The sequence below is a fragment of the Ranitomeya imitator genome, chromosome 9 (genome assembly GCF_032444005.1).
Source record: "Ranitomeya imitator isolate aRanImi1 chromosome 9, aRanImi1.pri, whole genome shotgun sequence".
Taxonomy (NCBI): Eukaryota; Metazoa; Chordata; class Amphibia; order Anura; family Dendrobatidae; genus Ranitomeya; species Ranitomeya imitator.
The window spans coordinates 139,236,121-139,242,120 of NC_091290.1; the positions used below are offsets into that span (position 1 = coordinate 139,236,121).

At 43.1% G+C, this 6,000-nt stretch overlaps 1 protein-coding gene across 2 annotated transcripts in view; it reads right to left on the reverse strand.

The window, feature by feature from the left end:
• CHST8 (carbohydrate sulfotransferase 8) overlaps positions 1–5,629 on the reverse strand; it is a 495,888-nt gene extending 490,259 nt beyond the window's left edge. Inside the window, exon 1 of one of the 2 annotated variants that reach the window (XM_069739218.1) lies at positions 5,211–5,629. The gene's annotated coding sequence lies outside the window, so the exon portion shown is untranslated. The remainder of the gene's footprint in view (positions 1–5,210) is intronic. The other variant, XM_069739217.1, reaches the window with a different exon arrangement.
• Between the last annotated feature and the right edge of the window lie 371 nt (positions 5,630–6,000).

Here is a 6,000-nt window from a genome sequence, read left to right on the forward strand (position 1 = left end):
GAGAGCGACCAGCGAGACAACTGCACCAAGTGATTAAAAAGAATTTCTGAGCAATGTCTGCAGCTGACATTCTGGGCTGTGGATGACGGGGACACAGAGACATCCATTATGAGAGTGGGATACGGAGTCACCCCATAATTGGAGATTTGTGATGTTGAATATGTTAGAAATTTGGATAATCACATTTAGGGCCCCTTTCCACTTGTGTGAGAAAAAAACGGTCCGATTTACAGACCGAAAAAACTGATGTAACGTCTACGAGTGCCATGCGAGTGCCATGCGAGTGTCATGCGAGTGTCATGCGATTTTTTTATCGCAACATCCGTATGACATCCGTATTGCTGTCCGATTTTTACGCACGGGTCTCCTTTGAAAAGCCGGTAATTCAGCGCAGAGTACAGTAAAATCACAGTGACAGGTTAGATTAGAGTAGATATATACACATAGAATAGGTATATATACATATATATATGTCAGGGAGACACCTATATATATATATTTATATTTAATGCAGCGCTAGATAGCTTTAAAGCTGGTAATTCAATTACCGGCTTTTGCTTTCTCCTTCACAAACCCGACATGATATGAGACCTGGTTTACATACAGTAAACCATCTCATATCACCATTTTTTTTGCATATTCCACACTACTAATGTTAGTAGTGTGTATATGCAAAATTTGGGCGTTCTAGCTAAAATATTTAAGGGTTAAATGGCGGAAAAAATTGGCGTGGGCTCCCGCACAATTTTCTCCGCCAGAGTAGTAAAGCCAGTGACTGAGGGCAGATATTAATAGCCTGGAGAGGGTCCATGGTTATTGGCCCCCCCCTGGCTAAAAACACCTGCCCCCAGCCACCCCAGAAAAGGCACATCTGGAAGATGCGCCTATTCTGGCACTTAGCCACTCTCTTCCCATTCCCGTGTAGCGGTGGGATATGGGGTAATGAAGGGTTAATGCCACCTTGCAATTGTAAGGTGACATTAAGCCTAATTAATAATGGAGAGGCGTCAATTATGACACCTATCCATTATTAATCCAATTGAAAGAAAGGGTTAAAAAAATACACACACACATTATTAAAAATTATTTTAACCCTGCTGTTCTGTTGGTCAAAAATGACCGACTTTGAACTTCAATATTCTTTAAAATATTCAAGATGCGGCTCTGAAACCCGTGGCCGACCGACCCATCCTCATTTAAGTCAATCAACCACAAGTTTCAGAACCGCATCTTGAACACCCCAAAAAATACCAAAGTTCAAAATAGGTCTCCCCAGACCGAACAGAACAGCAGGGTTAATGAAATAAAAACAAAGGTTGTTGTAATTTTTTATTTAACGCCCAATCCACTCAGTGAAGACCCTCGTTCTGTGACAAAAAAAAAAATAATAAACCAACAATATACTTACCTTCCACAGATCTGTAAAGTCCAACGATGTAAATCCTTCTGAAGGGGTTAAAACATTTTGCAGCCAGGAGCTTTGCTAATGCAATGCTACTCCTCGCTGCAAAACCCCTGGGAATGAGTCTAAATATAGATCAATGAGCTATATTTAGCTTCATTTGCGGTGAGGCGCCCTCTGCTGGCTGTTCATAGATCGTGGGAACTTTCCTAGAAAGCCTGGGAGGCATTGGCCTGGAGGAAATGACAGCATAAGAAATCAGCATCAGCTTCATGAATTGGAGGATCCGGGTTCCATGGCCGAAGATAATATTTATCTCTTCAATAATGCTAAGAAATTCGCTATAGTATTCAAGAATATAGTATTATTTTGGTCCCAGCACCTAGAGTGCTGCAGGTCACTGCTCTATAAAGAGAGGTGAAAAACCTTTTGATACTGCTGAGAGATTTCTTTTACAGTACATAACATTGACGTGAGCCATTGTGTAGAATTTGATAGCAATCTCTGCACAGTACCAAAGGGGTTTAAGATGTTTATAGATCCCTGAAAACCAGGGGTGATCTCAGATCATCAGTACTTTAGGAGGCGAACACCACACAGTTACCTTCCTCTACTGCTATGAAATTATATTATGAGCAATGTGTTAAGATAATGGTAGGCTCTGCTCATATCTACGTTGGAGATTCCGCCTCCAACGTACATGCTGCAAAAAAATAGCGCAGCACACAGCAGTAAAGTGCTGGACGCCATGATGGAAACCCAACGGATGTTAGTATAATCGATGCTATGCATCCTGCTTATAATGCTATTTTAATATATTATGAACAGGGCATTAACACTTTTGCAACCAATATTCGCAATTGAGAAACTTTTTAAAATGCTACTCTTCAGTGTGACAAGAGTCTACTATTTCAGAATATTTTCCGACTAGTGAGAGGTGGGACTATTGGAGTACTCCTGTAGATGCTTTTTGACATCTGCAAGACCCTCCACTTCTTCTAGATATTTGCATTTCTGCAGCTCAATTTGCAGACACGTGTTTCGGGGTGTCGCCCCTCATTAGTGCAAAGTATGAGATCTGATTTAGTTGTATGAGAGGCCTCTGACTGAGGTCTAAGGCATGTCACTCTCTAAAAGGAGAGACATTATCCTTTAGACCCCAGTCAGAGGCCTCAAGGCATGTCACTCTCCAAAAGTAGAGAGGTTACCCTTTAGACCCCAGAGGCCTCAAGGCATGTCACTCTCCAAAAGGAGAGACGTTACCCCTTAGACTCTAGTCAGAGGCTTCTCATACAGCTAAATCAGATCTCATGCTCTACACTGAGAAGTGGCAACATCCGGAAACACGTGTCTTCAAATTGAGATTCTGGTTTGGCTTTTATCCTGAGTTACGTGGCAAGGCATGTCACACTCCAAAAGGAGAGACGTTACCCCTTAGACCCCAGTCAGAGGCCTCAAGGCATGTCACTCTCCAAAAGTAGAGACGTTACCCTTTAGACCCCAGTCAGAGGCCTCAAGGTATGTCACTCTCCAAAAGTAGAGACGTTACCCCTTAGATCCCAGTCAGAGGCCTCAAGGCATGTCACTCTCCAAAAGTAGAGACGTTACCCTTTAGACCCCAGAGGCCTCAAGGCATGTCACTCTCCAAAAGGAGAGACGTTACCCCTTAGACTCTAGTCAGAGGCTTCTCATACAGCTAAATCAGATCTCATGTTCTACACTGAGAAGTGGCAACATCCAGAAACACGTGTCTTCAAATTGAGATTCTGGTTTGGCTTTTATCCTGAGTCATGTGGCAAGGCATGTCACACTCCAAAAGGAGAGACGTTACCCTTTAGACCCCAGTCAGAGGCCTCAAGGCATGTCACTCTCCAAAAGGAGAGATGTTACCCCTTAGACCCCAGTCAGAGGCCTCAAGGCATGTCACTCTCCAAAAGTAGAGACGCTACCCCTTAGGCCCCAGTCAGAGGCCTCAAGGCATGTCACTCTCCAAAAGTAGAGTCGTTACCCTTTAGGCCCCAGAGGCCTCAAGGCATGTCACTCTCCAAAAGGAGAGACTTACCCCTTAGACTCTAGTCAGAGGCTTTTCATACAGCTAAATCAGATCTCATGCTCTACACTGAGAAGTGGCAACATCCAGAAACACGTGTCTTCAAATTGAGATTCTGGCTTGGCTTTTATCCTGAGTCACGTGGAAAGGCATGTCACACTCCAAAAGGAGAGACGTTACCCCTTAGACCCCAGTCAGAGGTCTCAAGGCATGTCACTCTCCAAAAGTAGAGACGTTACCCCTTAGGCCCCAGTCAGAGGCCTCAAGGCATGTCACTCTCCAAAAGGAGAGACGTTACCCCTTAGACTCCAGTCAGAGGCTTCTCATACAGCTAAAGCAGACCTCATGCTTTACGCTGAGAAGTGGCAACATCCAGAAACACGTGTCTTCAAATTGAGATTCTTTATCCTAAGTCATGTGGCAAGGCTCGTTAAAGATCGATATTGGCTTATGCAACAGGATTGTTATTTCCAATAGTTGGTGTTAGCGTTCAAGTCCTCTTTCTCTGAAGAGACAAGTCGCATATTTAATTTCTCATAAGACCATCGCATGGCCTATAAGTTTCCTTACACTGGCATGTCAGGCATGTCACTCCTCATAAGGAGAGACGCTACTCCTTAAACTCCAGTCAGAGACCTCTCACACAGCAAAATCATGCTTTGTCCTGAGGAGGGGCAGCACCCCGAAACATGTTTCTTCAAATTGAGATTCTGGTTTGGCTTAGTCATGTGGCAAGGGGTAGGTTAATAGCATTTGGGAAAATGACAAGTTCCCTTTCAAGTGTCTTTTAACTAGATCTAAGCACTGCATTCACACAGGGCATTAGCCGGAAAGTATTATTATGGAGCCAAACAAATTAGGGGGGAAAGTAGGTAATACATTATAATACAAAATAATCTGTTAAAATACAATAATAATGATAATGAAAAGCCACAAAAAGGAAATGTTCCCACATAGCAGATTTGCAGGCAGGAAATTATGCAAAGGTCTACAGCAGCCACATTATGTAAGATTTTATTAGTAATCTCATCCTCTCGCTGCATAAAAAAAAATCTGAAGAGGATGTTTAATTTGCAGCATGTGAGTTTATATTTCTGTTGCAGGAGAGGAATCTACAACTCGGCAGCATTTCTGCATGGAAAACAAAAATGCAGAAGATCTGGCTTAGTTTTAGGCGATCTTGAAATTCAGCGGCGTATGAGTCCACCCATGAGAGCTTACAATCTAAAATAGCTCAGAATCTTATGAAACATATTTATCTGCAAAAAGTAAATTTGAGGTTAATATTACAGTGTAATATAAGAGGATGGTGGCACACTCTTGCACAGCGGCCCACCGGAGGATTTTCCGGTTTTCCTGCATGCCAGTCCAACCTAATCCTAGTAGGATTAGGTTGGACTGGCCGGCAGGAGAACAGGAGAATCCTCCGGTGGGCCGCTGTACAAGAGTACTCCACCACCCTTTGATATAAGCAATATTTGGCACACTGTACTTGAATCACTATGTACAGATAAAGGCGGAATTTTATTAATGTAATAATCTACCCAGTTCATTATTATATAAATTTGTGATTGAGGGTAATGTCACATTTGCATGTAGTTGAAAAGTGGGGCCCTGGAGGTGGTAGGATTGTACATTTATGGAAAAAAAAAATAGATGTTATGGGAATGAAAAGAGTTAAAGCCCTCTATAAGGAAAAAAATAGAGAAAAAATATCCAATTATTTCCAGTTTGTAAGGTTGAAATAGCAGCCCTCACCTATGCTGGAGCCTGGAAAGTCTTTTCTGCACAGGAAGAGCTATCAGTGCCTCCGGCAATGCTTGGAATAGTGGTCCCAGCAGGATTGTGTGATCTTCTCCGAGCCCAATGGTAACCTCATCCCCTCCGATGGGATTCATCTGACTCCCACCATAGCAACCGGAGATGCTTGATACTTCTCTGTCTCATAGACGCACTCGTATATCGCTCTCATAAGGGCGGCGTACAGCGGCTGTCGCATCCTCTTGCTTTTCTGTTAGCAGGACATACCGTATATTCTCTGCTGCTGAGCGTCACCCAGTATACGGGGTCTGCGCTGCATTATACGGTAGATGCAGAGGATTATATAGGGGGATCAGACGCGGAGCATTCCCTTTCATTATCTTTCTTGTTCATCTGGGATCTGCAACAAGGTATCTGCAAATTAAAACCCAGGAGCCTAATCCCCCCAAGAGGTGACGACACCAGTCTCGGCTTCATCGTACGACTTGGAGGAAATCAATTCTAATTATATTGATTACACAGTGACAATTGTAGGGCAGTGACACTTTATATCAGGGAACAATATACATTTAGAATAATTCTGCAGACGGAGATGCTGCTGAGATCATCATCATCATCATCATTATTTATTTATTTGAAACCATGGAAATGTTTGTAAATATTATTGATCTTTCCAAACATCACAGCCTGATGTCAGGACCTGACATTTCTGGAGATGAGCGGCGGCGGCGGCACTACACAGGCGCTGATTATCTCTTCCTGCAGAAGCCGTCAGCTGAAGATCACA